The sequence below is a fragment of the Rattus norvegicus genome, chromosome 2, assembly GCF_036323735.1.
Source record: "Rattus norvegicus strain BN/NHsdMcwi chromosome 2, GRCr8, whole genome shotgun sequence".
Classification (NCBI taxonomy): Eukaryota; Metazoa; Chordata; class Mammalia; order Rodentia; family Muridae; genus Rattus; species Rattus norvegicus.
In genome coordinates this window covers 172,824,980-172,840,435 of record NC_086020.1, presented here as the reverse complement: position 1 = coordinate 172,840,435, position 15,456 = coordinate 172,824,980, and the positions used below count along the sequence as shown (strand labels likewise).

The window sequence follows — 15,456 nt, the reverse complement described above, 5'->3', positions numbered from 1 at the left end:
CCCCCCACCAGGGTGCGCGCAGCACCCCTACATTCTATATTCTATAGTCTCTTGAGGGTACTCTCAAAGTTTGCTTAGGAGACACTTATTTATCACTCCCTTGCTCTAAAATCTCCAATGACTCCCACCGCTGATACATTTCCTGCTGCTGAGCACGGAACTTAAACTCTTCGTAATCCAAGATTCTCCTTTACTTTGTCTTTATGGAGCTGTTCCTCAGTGTCATTTAAATTCCCTCTCCTCTCCCAGTAGTCATATCTTCCCATCCGTAGGCACTTGCCAAACAAGGAGTTTCTCTTATTTCCATCCATCAGCATCCTGCCTTTTCTTCAAGGCTCATCTCAAAATGCCACTTCTACCCGGAAGTCTTCCTGGGTTCTCCTAACCAGGTTCCCTTTCCCCGGTTTGCCACGCCCACTGTATGCTGGCTCACGAATTCCACTACTAGTGCTGGGAAAACACCAGTTCAAAGCATATACTCAGAAGCTATGAAAAATGTGTTTTCTTCACACCAGGAGCAAGGACCAGGGTCAAGATAAAAGCCTACTCCTTGATCAACTTGGACCATTGCTGGAGAGATTTTAATTAATCGTATGGAAAATATTCAAGGGGCTTAGGAAAGCTGGGGAAGGTGGAGGCAGATGTAAGGTAGGCAAAGCAGCTGCCGGAAACAAGGCTTTCTTCCTGTAACTGTATCCCCCGGGACTGCAGGTACCTCTGCTTAATATCTCCCTCTCTCCCCCTCCCCCTCCCCTCTCCCTCTCCCTCTCCCTCTCTCCCTCTCCCTCTCCTTTTCCCTCCCCCCCCCCCTCTTTGTGGTCACTCAGGATATGATTACTGGCATTAGATGCAAGCACATGTTTTTTCTGTTCCATTAGTCTGAGCGAGGCTGAGAAACTGAAAAGGGGGCCACAAGGGTATTGCTGTGATTGCTGGCTGTGTTGGTCTAGTTACCACCTCAAAGAGGAGTGAGGTGGAGCAGAGGAAGGATCTAGCAGATGGGGTGGGGGGGAGGCCTTACGGAAGCAGAGGGAGATGAGAAAAACACAGAGCCCCATCCTAAATGCAGGAGGCCCGGTTCCCTTAACGGTTATAATATGGAGGGTGGAGGAAGGGTGCATTAAGGGACCCGGACCCACCCACAAAACAACCCGGAGGCTCAGACTTCACCACAGGGAGTTGGCCGATATCCTGACAACCCTGGCGAGCACTGTTGCTTCGGTATACAGTAACCCACGCAGCATAAATCTGTCTCCCACGCAGGAACAGCCTGAACGGGAGGCTACAGCCCGGTAATGAAGACGTGAACCGCTGAAATGCCGTGTCAGATGGCGGCGGTGACATCTGAAAGCCGTAATTTGCTGCTCGGCATATTTTTGCTCCAGGTACCAGAGCCTGCACAAACGCTGTCGTGTCTCTCCAAGGCAGCCGCTCTGCTCTCCAGCCTGGCTCTGGGCCAGGTGGTCTTGGCCTTGCCAACAGGTTTCTTTGGTGGAGAGCTCGGGAAGTCTTTGCTTGGATCGTCTGACCGTGCAGAAACCGGGGAGTAGCGTGAGGTTAAAAGCACACCTTATTCCCCAGAGGGCGCGTCTCTTGAACCTTCCATATCCCCTCGCCCCAATCTAAGTGACCAGGCTGACTTCTTAAAGTGTGACCTATAAAGGGTCAAAATAATTTTAGCCATGCCAGGACTGGAGGGCTCCTCAAAAGGAGAGCTTACAAGCAAGGCACTGAAGCTCAGATCTGTTCAGAGCAACTCGCCCTTCTTTCAATCTGCGGCTTCTCCACCCCTTTCTTTCTCTCCTGGTTGATACCTTCCCAGAACCTCAGCCAGGCAGACAAGCAATTCCTGTGAGTACTGGCCTTCAAATGAAAGGTTGTCCTTTGATCCCTCACTGGCTACCTGGCACTTCGGTGGACTCAGTGCCCGAGTTCAAGCCTCTGTGAGTAAGGGGAGAGGGATCCCCACAAGCACACTCAGGCTATGCTTAAACCACAGGAACTGGGAGATTCAAGGTCTGGGCAGAGAGTGAGGCCTTTCACAGCTTAATCCTCCCCGCTGCGCCTCAGCTCTGCAAGCAGCCTACGTCTGTTGACCCGCTGCTCTGGATGGCCTTCCTGCCAGGCTCACTGGTGGGCGGAGAGGATGAAGTGACCGCGAACAACAGGAGTCTCAGCTCCTGGCCTGAGTCCCTGAAAACACAGGCTGCAAAGCAGGTTTAACAGCCTCCAAAAAAAAAAAAAACGCCCGGAGGGGCAGAGGCAGGGCAAGGACTCACTAAAGTAGAGGGTTTACCTCAAGGACAGTATCTCAAGGACTCCTAGGTGCTGAGTGCAGAATCACCCTGAGATTGGGAGGCATCTGGTAAATGCTTCCCTGGAAAACTTTTCACTAGGCAAACTGCTGGGACCTGCAGGTTATTCAGCTCCCACGGCAGGGTGGTCCGAAGTCAACAGGGAGCAGGCAACAGAGACTTCTCCACACCCTGAAAAGCCCACCATCACAGGCACCGGCTGACACTGAACTCTTTGAACCTCAAACATTTTCTCACCTAGCAAACAGCATAACCCACTTCATAAACTGTGGTCATCAGATCCCTTGAGGAGCTGCTGGAAGACTCCCTTGTTAAATGCAACACTTTAGCCCCCCCCACACACACACACACACTCCTGTTTCTTTGAGATATTATGTATTTTGCTGAAACCCGCCTTTTTTATACCCCATTCTTTCACTCCTTATGAACGCACACTTTCATGTAAGTAGCATTACAATCAAGATAGAAAACATCTCTACAGACCTCAGTAGTTCCCTCATGCCCCTTTATAATCAATCCTGACCCCCCCAGTCGCAGCTCCAGGCAGCACTGATCTATTTTCTATCCCTACGGTTACCACTTCTTTCCAGAATGGCACATAAATAGAACCGTACAGTATGCGATGGCTTCCTGAGTCAGGCTTCGTTCACTTAGCGTGATTCATGACTGCATTAGTAACGTGATCCTCTCTCATCGCTAAGAAGCATGCAGGTATACTTCACCCACTAACCAGCGGAGGGACGTTCGGATTGTTTCCAGTTTGGGGTGATTATGTATAGAGCTGGAGTGAACATTCAAATTCAGATTTCTTTGTGCGATTGGAAGTTATCATTTCGGTAAATAACTGTAACCGAATTGGACGGTATCGGCGCATGCTTAACTGTGTAGAGTAAGTGTGGGACTGTTTTCCAAAACGACTATAATTCGTTCCCACTGGCAGCCTATGGTTGTTCCGTCGCCCCGTGTTTACCTGAGGTGGCTGCAGCTTCCTTTCTGGTTGCTATTTTCATGAGTAGCTAGCTGTCTTTCACTGTAGTGGTATTTTAATTGTATACCAACAGCAATGCCAAACCTTTTTGTGTGCGTACTTACATTCTACATGGCTTCTTTGATAACACATCTGTTAAGACTGTCTGCCCATATATTATAGAGCGGTCTGGTTTTTACTTACTACTGAACTGTGAGATTTCCATCTACACAAACCCTTTCCCAGATATGTGAATTACAGACGTTTCCCCCAGGTCTGTTTTTTTTTTTTTTTTCTCATTCTCTCTCTTTTTGTTGTTGTTGTTTCCTGTCGCCTTTATTTTTTATTTTATTTTTCTCATCATTTTCTTGTAAAAACCGAAACCGAAAAACCTTAGTTTTTGGTTTTAGTTTTCGATAGTCTAGTTTATCAGTTAGATAATCTTTTTGGTTTGTACCCAAGAACTCATTGCTTGAGTCAGAATCACGGACATGTGATTTTCTCCTGAGTGTTTTATAGGAATCTGTGTCAACGCCGTCTTCTCCTCCATTTATGTTTAAGTGACCCCACCCCCACCCCACTCAGTATATTGTCTGTCCTTCCCTCTGTCCTGGAGGAAGCCCTAAAGAAAGCTGGTGGGTGTGTTGCTTTCTCTGGGACTCTACCCTGTCCAACTGGTCAGCAAGTCTTTCCGTAGCACAGATACCCTCATTCCTGAGCTAAAGGCCTGTTGAATGTGGGGCTTCCGTGTGTCTGTCTCTTGTTGGTTATTTCCCTAGGCAAACTTCCATGCTGGTTGCAGAACCGTCTTCATGATTTCTACAGGAGAAAGTTACAGGGAAATGATTTGTTCCCAGGTCGGAGGAGCTCTGGCATCTTCCTCCCAGGGAAGCGCACAGTCAGTGGACCTCTATCTACTTAAATCGGATTTATTTCCCATCAATATTTTACCTTTAAGACAATACAGGTCTGGTACGTTAAAAAAAAAAAAACAAAAAACTTTTCATGTGTATTCAGTGCTCTGAGGGGCTACTGTAAATGGCACTTTAATTGAAATAGCCTTTATTGAGTGTCAGTGGTAAGTGTTGGGAGCTTTTGCACAGAAATGTAGCTGCTTGGCTGGACTGCTCCTCAATCCAAAGTTGACTACCTCCATTAATAATTCTGTCAGCACTGAAAATCGATCAAGTGGGGGATTTCTGGATGGATTGGTATGATGTTACAAGAAGAGACTCTCAAAACTACATGTAACTTTTTTCTTTTCTTGTCTTATCACTCACTGTCTAGGACTTCCACAGCTATTCGGATTTAACTAGTTGGAAGGCTCCTTCCCACCCTGTTCTGTGTCATGGGGAATCTTAGCTCCCCACAGCTAAGCATCCTGCTGTCTGCAGGCATTTCCAACATGGATGGGGAATCCTAGTTTGCTGGCCATTTTATTTACTCTGGGTTGTTTGTTTGTTTTATCATGAATGGATTTTTCTTCTTTAGTCTGTTTATATGCAGAGTTACACTGACTAGTTCTTAAAATACTTAACACCGTATCCCCAGATTGCATGCCTGCGTTCTAAGTGTTCCTGATGTGAACATGCAGTATGCTATTCTAGACGGAACAACCTGTGGAGACCACCCAGACAGGTTAGGTTGGTAGATGGATCATCTCATTATGTCTCCTCCTTGATTTCGCCCTGTATTTATCAGTCAGACCGAGTTAATGCTGAGATAGGAGTGTTGAGATCTCTGATTGCAATTATCTCTCTCTTTTCAACTTTGTTAGTTTTTGCTTCTTGTGTTTTGAAGGGTTATTACTAAGTATACATATCTTTGGGGTTGCTACGTCACCTCCCCCATGAGTCAAGATTTTGCTATATAGCCTAGGCCGGTCTAAAGTCCACGTTCCTCCTGCCTCAGCGTCGTGAACACTAGTGTCATAGTTATGTGTCACCTGACTCATGTTACATCACCTTAAACTCTGCTAGTCGTCCTTACTATAAAACCTACTTTCCCATAAATATATCTGGGGCATGGGCTTTTCCTCGGCATTTGAGTAGCGCATTTATTTTACTTGTTTTAACTTTAATGCCCTGTATTGTTTGTGTTTTAAATGGATTTTTAACCAGATTGTCAGGTTGGATCTTACTTTTCCGGGCTGCCCAATAACTTCTGCCATTCCATTGCTCTGTTTAACTGTTTGTGTTTGATGCAGTTATTGACCCTGTGGAATTAAAGCTGCTGTCTCGTGTCTGTCTCCCCTTGTTCTGTCTGTTGCATCTTTCTTCTTCTCCTTTCCCTGACACTGGATGGCTTTTATTCCATCTGATTATCTAGCGTTGACTTATCATTTTACTTTTAAAATTTATAGCACCTACCGTAACTAACTATGGTCTACCCTCAACTAATATAAAGCTTTGCACCTAAGTGTCACAGCAGTAAATTTTCAGTCCCTACAGACCTTTGTCCCATTGTCATATGTATTGGTTTTCCTCTTTTTTTTTTTTAATATATTAAACACACACTACAAAATTAAACTACTGTTTAGTTTTAGGTGGCTATCTTTTGTTTTACAGAATGACTAGAAATTATGTTTTAGACGCCTTGACCTCCACCCAACTTTAGCCATTTCCAGAGAGCCTTAATTTTTGCATGCAGATCTGTCTGCCGGCATCCCCCCCTCTGCTGAGGAGCTCGCTAAAGCTTCTCTGGGTACAGTTGTGGTCATGGATTCTCTCAACCCTTGAGTATCTCCAGCTGCCTTCTTTTCACCTCCGTTTGGAAAGGTGGCTGAGCTGGTGCCTTGGTTTACACATTTCCCTTTACTGTCTTCTAGAAGACACAGATTCAGAATGGAAATCAGTCACACTCTGCCGCTTTCTCCTGCCTCTTTCTCTTTGGTTTATGGAAGCATAGGGTGTGTGCTGCTCCTCTCCTCATGCCCTTGTCTTATTCATCAGTTTTCTCCTTGCCTCCCATTCTCTCCTCTACCCTGTGGGGTTTCAATTCCAGGTATATTCAACCATTTGATATCAAGCCACACCTCTGGATATCTTTCTTCTCTCTCTTTTCTCTTTTAGCATCTCATTTGTAGTACTTTCCTGTGTTGGTAAAAAGCAAGCAAACAAACAAATCGAACGGAAAAACACATAGGTAAGTGCTTTACTACTGGCCTACATCCTCTGCCCACAGTTTGAATGATCTGGGATGACTTATTTCCAGGTTCACGAATTCTCAGTGGTGTTAGTTTTATTTATGAGTCCTCTCTTCTCTCCTTCCTTCTCTTCCCCTCCCCTTCCCCCTTCTCTCCTCTCTTCCCACTTCTCCCCTCCCTTCCCTTCCCCTCCCCTCCTCCTTTTCTTCTCCCCCCATTTATTTATTTATTTATTTATTTATTTATTTATTTATTTATTTATTTTTGACAGAGAATCTTGCTTACTATGTAGCCCAGGCTGGCCTCAGACTTGATTCTGCCCCCTCCATTTCCTGAGAAACTGTAGCACTCTGCTGTTGCCTCTGTTGTCTTGTTCTTGTTGACCTCCTGGTAGGTTTGTTTGTGGCTTATTTATGGTTTCCAACTCTCTGTTCAGATTCCCATCTACTCAGACATTGTCCACTGACTGTAAGGCTTCCATGCTCTCGGCAGCCATTCACTGTGTGTTTCTACAACACTGTGTGTTCCTAGGTCCTCTCTGAGTTTGCTTCTATTCCTAAGCTCACCCGTTTTTCTTTTCCCTTTTCCCTCCTAGTGCTAAGGATTGCTCGCCTTGAACGCGCAACCTTCCTTCCTCTCAGGTAGCTGAGGTTGAGAACTTAAGGACCACGCCACCTCTCTAACAATGAGTTCACTTCTCTTGCTTCTTTGTTATTATTTATTTAGTTAGTAGAGTAGTAGGCATTGTGTGAAGACTAGCAGAGCTTAAGGCAAATATTATAGATGACTGGAAATGAACATACCAGGCCTTCAATGTAGATTTCAAATTCTAATGCTTCAATTAGAATTTGAGGGATTTTTGTTTTTGTTTGTCTTTGTTTATTTGTCTGTTTTGAGGCAGGGTTTCTCTGTGAAGCCCTAGCTGTCCTGGAACTCACTCTCTAGACTAGGCTGGCCTTGAACTCAGAGATCTGCCTGCCTCTGCCTGCCTAGTGCTGGGATTAAAAGTGTGCACCACCATCCCCCGGCTGTTTTTTGTTTTGTTTTGTTTTGTTTTGTTTCTATTCTTACAACTTTGTTTAGTTCACAACTGCCTTCAAATCCCTATAACACAGCAGTGTTAACCTAACTGGACATTCATTTTACAATGCCTGGGGACATTTCTTGTTTGGTTGGTTCACAACTAAGAGAAGAGAATAATACTAGGATCTACTGGGAGGAGACAGGGGATTCTTTACTGGGTGCCCCATAGCTAAAATTCACATGGTACGAAGCATTGGCGTGGCAAGATCTAACTTTGAATTCTATGAGCATAAAGTGTGGGGTCAGCTCAGAGGAGGCTGATTCTCGGGGATCCCCGCCTCCGTCATTTCTCAGCCTCTGTATCTGGGAATATATTTAAACAGAAACCATCTGGGAAAAGGAAACCTCAGTGGTTGTTAAGGGCAGAGAAACTTACTCTGTTGTTTGGAATGGGGTGTACATACAGCTTCATGAAGAGGTGTGTGTGTGTGTGTGTGTGTGTGTGTGTGTGTGTGTGTGTGTTTGTAGGTTTTTCGGTGCATTGTTAGGCAAGGGTGTCCCTATAGTACATAAAGATGGAGGGGGCAGGCCGTAGGTGGCCAAGTGCATTATTAAATGAAAATACTGTGCATGTCCCAGAACAAGTAGAATCCCAGATTGCCGAGCTGTTCACTAGCTTGTCTGCCTCATCTGCACCTTCCATGGATCTCTTTCAATATTCCTGAGCTTGTTACCTGGGGTCGAATAGTCTGGGGGTGGAGGGTAAGAAGGCGTGGTGTATGTCCTGGCTTCACTTCAGCCATAGGTGAGCTCTGAGTACTGGATCTGTGCTGAACTTTCTCAGGCCTCCCCCACCCGCCTCCCCCATCCCTCCTCACTGTGGCAAACAAACTCTGCATTACATCTTCTGTGAATCTTGAGAAAAGGGCTTCCTGCCCTCTCCTAGCCTTAGGAAGCCCTTCTGAGTATTAGAGAGGGCTCAGCAGTGTTCCCCAGCCCTCCCAAGGAGGTAGATGGTTTGTGGGGTTCCCCCTTTCACCGGTCCTTGTGAGTCACTGCTCCAAAACCCCAATGTCACTGTCAACACCTATAAAGGAGACTGGAGAAGGACCTGGGAGTATGTACACGGCCTCGTGTCTGTGTGCTCTGTATGGTCACTCTGCCCTGACCTAGTTTGCAGTTCATTTCAGGAACTGCATCTGTGAGGTCATATGTTGCTGCTCCCAATATGCTGCCATAGTGAGTGCCTGTTCATTGTTTCTCTCCAGAAAGAGCATGCTTTCCCCCCCATTCCAGACTATGTGGCCGTTCTTACAACCTCAGCTCCTCTAGTTCAAGAAAATAGTTAATTTTATAGTTCACTGTGATTTTCTTCTTTTTTTGCTGTTTTCAGCCATGCATGTTCTAGACACCTTCACCAGCCCTAGCCCTATGAGACAGCATGTTCTGTGTCCACAAAATAGCTCACAAGGACCAGCAACAAGGGAAGAGGTCAGCATCAGGCAGCAGTGTGCTGTTTAATGCAGCTTCTCCGGAGAGATTCCCAGAATGAAGCAAGGATTCCCAGAGCCTCGGCTCTTAAAACGTACAGAAAACTTCAAGGAAGGAAACTAGAAAGAACTTTATATAGACTTGTAAGCAGTATTGGGTTTAGTGGCTTTTGTTCCCTCTTCTTTTGATAAAATGTTGACCAAAGGCAACTTTGGGACAGAAATGGTTTATTTGGTTTATACTTTTATACCACGATCCAGGAAGGGAAGTCAGGGCAGGAGCTCACAGCGGGAACCTGGAGGCAGGAACTGAAGCAGAGACTATGGGGGAACCTTGCTTATTGGCTTGCTTTCTGGGTTTCACTCAACCTTGCTTCCTTATATGAACCAGGACCACCTGCCAGGAGGTTGCCATGGCTACAGTGGACTGAGCAGACCACTAACACTTGGTAGGAGAGAGAAAAGGGTAGAGGGAAAAGGGAGACATTATGGTTAAACTACTTCCTGCTGATTGGGGACACTGAGTTCCTTGGGGAAAGTTTGACCTTTGCTGTCAGGATATCTATTTTTTTGTTCTTGTTGTTTCTTCTTTGTGCATGACTACTTAACAAACCACAACCGACAGCAACCAACTACACACAACCAACAGCCAACCTCTGGAGGGCCCTAGCATTTATACAGCCTCTGAAGAGTTTCCAGAATTCCAAATGTCACACACCCGCAGGAACTATCTGCATCTGGCAAAATCACACGCCTGCTACAGCACGAGGCAAATCATAGTCAGTTGCTGTGGACAATCTGAAACAACCGCATCTCCCACACCTGGGATCAAAACAAAAGCATATTCTTATAATATTTCTGTGTTTACAAAGAAATGAAAATTTGTACTGCAGTGCCATTTTGCAAGCTGGTAAAAAAAATTTTTTTAAAAGCCAGTGGTTCTGTTTGACTGTAAGACCTCAGAACTGGGTTACAAGGAAGAAAGAGGTTACTGGTACAATTCCCAGTGTCATAAGGCCCAGCATCCCCATGCCTTGGGCTGAAGGCAGGAGAATATGGATAGATATCTAAGTTCAAGAACAGAGTTTTCCAAATCTAGATGTCTTGACATCTTGGACTTCTAAATTGTAAAGGAATAAACTTTTATGACTCATGCAGAATCAACTAAAACTTTTTTTGGCATAAATATTTTGGAACATAAGCCATACCGCAGACTGCAGATCCAGCATCCTCTGGGCAACTATGTGTGAACAGGGACTATCTTGTTGAATCTACTGGAAGAATGATCTACAGTACTCTCTACTCTCCAGCCTCAACCATGGGAATCCTGCAAACACCCAGGAAGAAATGATCTGGGCAAAATATCTGAGATCATTCAATAAAACAGAGTGTGGACATTTAATACTGCAATGATCCTTCAGTTTCAAATCGGCTTTTACGATTCTCCGTCACACAGAGAAAGCCTCTCTGTCCCCTGTCAAGGAGAAGGCTCACAAAGCAAAAGCAAACACTCTGGAAACTGCCCACCAAATGAAAGCTAATGATGCTTTCCTTTCTTGGTCAAGAAGTAACCTTCAGAGCCAAGTGCAGTGGCTCACACCTGTCATCCCAGCACTTACTTGGGAGGCGAAGGCAGGAAGGAGGGTGTAGTAAGGTCAAGTCAAGCTTGGGCTACGTCCAGAGTTCCAGGCCAAAGTCAGAGATCCAGGGCATCACCGCTACTCTGCCTCACAAAAAAGCATACAGGAGCTCTTCAGGCTCAGTGCCCACAACCGCACGCAGGCAGAGATATACATGTACACAGTTGCTTCTAGAAAAAGCAAAGCTGTCATTGAGCTTAGAAAAAAGCCACTAACTCAGAGACCTAAGGGCAAATGCTGGGGTAGATATGAATTACATAGCACCACTAGACCTAAAGAGTCTGTGTCTGATTGCGTTTCTAATTTACTTTGATTTACTAGAACTAATTTGCAATAGTGACTGGCAATCTGCCCCTGGTAAGGGTGCTTCTAAATTTAAAATTCAATTTTAATTCATTTCAACAAATGCTTATTGAGCCCTTCTAAATGCCAGGCATTATGCGAGGGTCTGGGGACAGAGATTTGCCCAGGGAACATGGTGGTCCTCCTACAACTTAGCAAAGTAGCAGATTACCTACTGACTGACCTTCCTCATCAAATATCAGCCACCAGACATTTTGTAGTGTTCCAACCAATGCCTTACACTTGGCTTTGTCTCAGGCTGTACAATAAGGCTGAAGGGCCATGGTTCATGCCCACTGCTAGCTACAGGGTTTGTAGAAAGATTCTATTTCTGGGCTGGCAGAGATGTCCTCTCCCCTCCCAGGGTTGAATATGACCAACCACGGACAGCATCAAAGGCTCAGGGACAGCCTGGTAATATGCATCCTCTCACCACATAAGCTGTGCAGCTAATGTTGCAGTGGGATATTGTTCCAAAGGTGCATATCTGGAAGGCCTCAAAGGAATGTGACCTAAGCTGTATGTTTTTTAATACATCTTTTTTTTTCTGCTAAAATCACTCTTCTTCTTGCTGGCAGATCAGAATTCTGACTGATATACATAGTTAGATTCCCACCCAAAGAGAGTATGTTGTACCATCTGAAATCACATAGCTTTGGGGTGGGGTGGGGTGGGGTATTGGATTATGTCTATATGAAAAGGACATAGAATCCTTTTAGGGACTAGAGAGATGGCTTGTGGTTAAGAACACTTGTTGTTCTTCCAAAGGACCAAGGTTCGAGTCCCAGCAACCACATGGGTGACTCATACCCACCTGTAACTCCTATTCATGATGGATCCCATACCCTCTTCTGGCCTCCTCAGATGTCAGACATGTACACGGTACAAAGATCTACATGTAAGAACTCACAGATACACACAAAGTAAAATTAATTAATTAGTTGATTAATTAAAAAGAAAGTCCTGTTAGTCATTGGTGCTCAGCTGTAGGACAAGCTGGCATTGCCTCCACTAGCTTGTCTCAAAGAAGGAAAAGAAATTTAGTTTCATTTTTATTCTATCAAATATGAACAGACACACTGCTTTGTATCACTCATTTGCATTCATATATGTTCTTCGGACAGGAGGAAAAAGTAGCAGCGTGAGGATGCTAAGCAGTGCTTCATGGATGAGGGCTTATTCTGTTTGGGCTATAGCTGGAGACAGGTCATGGTGTGGTGAGCCTTTGCACCCGAGCTTTTGGAATCTTTCCATGTCGGGAGGGGCAAGAACTCCCAGCATGCACTGCGCCAACTATGCGTTGGGAGAGCTGTTTTGCAGAGCTCTGTCCCCTCAGGGTGCACGTGTCCCTGCAGGTGCCTGCCGCCAGCTTTAGTGGCCACAGTATCAACACATCCATCAGCGGCCTTTCATATTAAGTTACAGAACACATACCATGGGGCCCAATTTAACTGGAGGACAAGGAAATGTTTTAAATTCTAGCGCTGCCCTGAGCCATACGAGACCAGTCACGTTGTGTAACCTTTCTTTACTATCTATTCTTCCTCTGCACCCAGCTGCTGCAAGGTACAATATTATACTTCGCCCAGACTCTGGGCACCTGTTGTAGGCAATTTGAAATAAAAACAAGTTGGTGGGGAACTCGAGAAGGTATTTGGGAGCACATTTCATTCGCTCCGGATACCCCTGCAGACTATTCCATTTCAGCAGATTCTGCAACCATTCCTCTTTGCCATCATTCGGTGGGGGGGGGGGGGGGGGTCAGGGAGGGGAGCAGGCATCACACATCTCTCTTTAGAGAGAACAAATCAGCACTCTGCTGGTCCAGAGGCTGCAGACGGCCTTGCTCATTCTCCTCTGGTCCACTCTGCTTCTCTGCTGTGTGCTAATATTTCCTTTCTGCCTTTCCATTTGTCACAGCCGCCTTTCCCCCAAAGAGCTTTCATTTCCTCTTGTTTGTCTACCCCGCACTCCCTCACTCCCTCCCTCCGTGCTTTTCATGAGAGGACACCAACATTCCTGGAAGACTAGAGAAGGTTCACAAATTAATGGCAGGGACCCAGCAAAGTCAGACATGACCCGGATGGCACCATACACAGAAAGGAGAGTCAGTACGTGTGTCCTTGTATCCCTTGAGGTGTCCTGCTTTGGACTCACCTGTCGGCTTTTCATCAGTATGATCATGACGATTGCTTAGGGAAATTAGCAATTTCTCCTAAGAACAAAGAGAGATTCAGAGGGGCAAGAACATGCAGTTCACTCCACAAGCTTTTCAGAATCATTTGCCAAGACCCAGGCTGCTTTTTTTTTATCTGTTTATTTCTATTCTTAAAATGGTTGCCTGTTTCTAAATCCTTCACCAGCCATCATTGTTAGCATTCTTAACTCCCCTCCCAATCCCCTGAATAAACCTTATTCTATACTATACCATGGTGTGGCTGGTCCCTCAGGGGGAAGGGATGCCTCAGCATGGACCCACTGAGGGTCCCCTTTCCCCGGACCTCCATAGAACATATCCCCCTCTCTCTATCTTTTATAAATTCAACAATCATGGTTTCTGACAACCCATTATAAGCAGGGTATGTAGGGCCTTGGCCCAGAGCCCACAAAAGCAAAAGCAAACACAACCTTACCTGGGGAGTGGGGGTGGGGCACGGAGTTGCTGTAGGAGAGGGGGGAGAAGAGAGAGAGAGAGAGAGAGAGAGAGAGAGAGAGAGAGAGAGAGAGAGAGAGAGGGAGATATATATACCTGGGTTCAAATCTTAGTAGTGCAGTTAATTTAACAGTTACTGGGTTTGGGGAGGTCACTGCTCCTAAGAGCTTCATAGAATGTGACTTAGACTTTCTTACAGGATGCAGTGTGGATTCGCTGTGTATGATATGCCTGGCGCAGTGTTAAGACTGTTAAGAGCCCCTCCATGAGGCCTTGCAGGTACTTTCAATGCATAGATCACCATTGGAGCTACAACCAGACAGGCACGGTCAAACTTCAAGAGAGAAGTCAGCCCCTGCCTTCCTGTTCTCCCTCCTCTGCAGCTTTACAGAAGCAAGGCTGAGTGACGCTGGCTGTGATTTCTAGTCTCCCCGAGGCACAAATGTCTGCTACTCTTCAGATATTATAGTAACTGATGTCTTGTTCCAAGCCCTAAGAACACAGTCTCCCCTTATCTGAGGGGTATGCATTCTATAATTCTAAAACTGCAAGCAACAGCACACCAAACCAAATATGCTCTCTTCCCTATGTCTACTATCCCTGTGATGGTTCCTAGCCTATAAAGGAGGCCCATCAAGAGCTTGGCAACAACAGCTCATAATGAAAGAATAACTATATCAGAGTTTGGCACCGTTTGATTGACTACCACACTCACAACAGCTGTTTTGGTTACTGGCATAGCTACCCAGTGACTAACGTGCAATGTGGACCCCTTGGGCATAGGTGGCTCACATCCTGGGATGGGAAATATAAAAATACTCAGCAGCTGGGGCAGGAAGACCAAGAGTTTGAGTTGAGGTAAGGTTTCCTTACTCTGTAAGGAAGGTCTTGCCTCAAAAACAAAATATTTCATCATGCTCCTCAAAACAGTATGCAATTTAAAGCTTATGACTAGCTTATTTCTGGAATTTTCCATTTAGTATTTCTGATCTGTTGGTCGCTGGTTCCTCAGCTATTGACTGAAAGCCTCAGAAAGGCGGGGACTACTCTCCGTGAATCCTGAGGTCAGCACTGAGCAGGGTTGCTCCTGGATTTCTGAAGTGCAGATGTCAAAGTAATGTCTACCAGTGGAAGGCAGGCAAAGACAAGGAAAAAAGGGGGTCCTGGCTTCCACCTCTGCCTGCCCTTCCTCGCAGCCCTCTCCCTGTGGGCTGTGTGGCTACACCTCTCCTTGATCTGGTTTGTGATCCCTTTTGGCTGGGGCCTTGGTCTGCTTGCAGCTTTCTCTTTTTGCCGAGGAGCTCTGTCTCCTCCCAATCGTCTGAACTCTTGCTGGCTCTCCCCCTGTTGCGCTGTCAGCCGATCTATTCCACAGAACTTCAAGCACTGGAGTAAGGAGAAAGGGCAGAAGAAAGGGCAGCTAGATGTGGCACAGCGCAGGCTGAGAGAGGCATCCCCAGCGTTAAACACTGGCACAGGGGCTGGAATAGCTCCAAGGAGAACCGAGCCACATAGAAAAATGAATTTCACATCTTTTTCTGCCAGTGCCTCTGGAAGCCTTGTTATACCCAAATGACTGGTAAACAGAACCTCTTGACGCGACTTACAGGGTTTTAGCCTGGAAACTGAAACCTGCAAAAATAGCTGTGAAACGACCGAGAGAGAAACATTGCTCTTGAGGTAATTAGTAGTCTATGTTGAACGTTTCCATTGAAAAAGGATCAATCTCTTTTCTTCTCCTATTTCTTTGTATTTACATAGATTCAAAGCACAGTAAGTTGCTCCATAAGATGAGATTTGACATATATACACTCTTGTGAAACTGTCACCACCCACTCAACTTCTGAGCATGTCACACACAGACACACACACACACACACA

The 15,456-nt window shown here is 45.7% G+C and overlaps 1 long non-coding RNA gene across 1 annotated transcript; it reads left to right on the top strand.

Annotated features, from left to right (window-relative positions):
* Positions 1-66: 66 nt before the first annotated feature.
* Positions 67-13,382, top strand: LOC102552298 (uncharacterized). Its single transcript, XR_351794.5, has 2 exons — positions 67-711; positions 1,264-13,382. It is a non-coding gene; the product is annotated as an uncharacterized LOC102552298 (long non-coding RNA).
* The last annotated feature ends 2,074 nt before the right edge of the window (positions 13,383-15,456 follow it).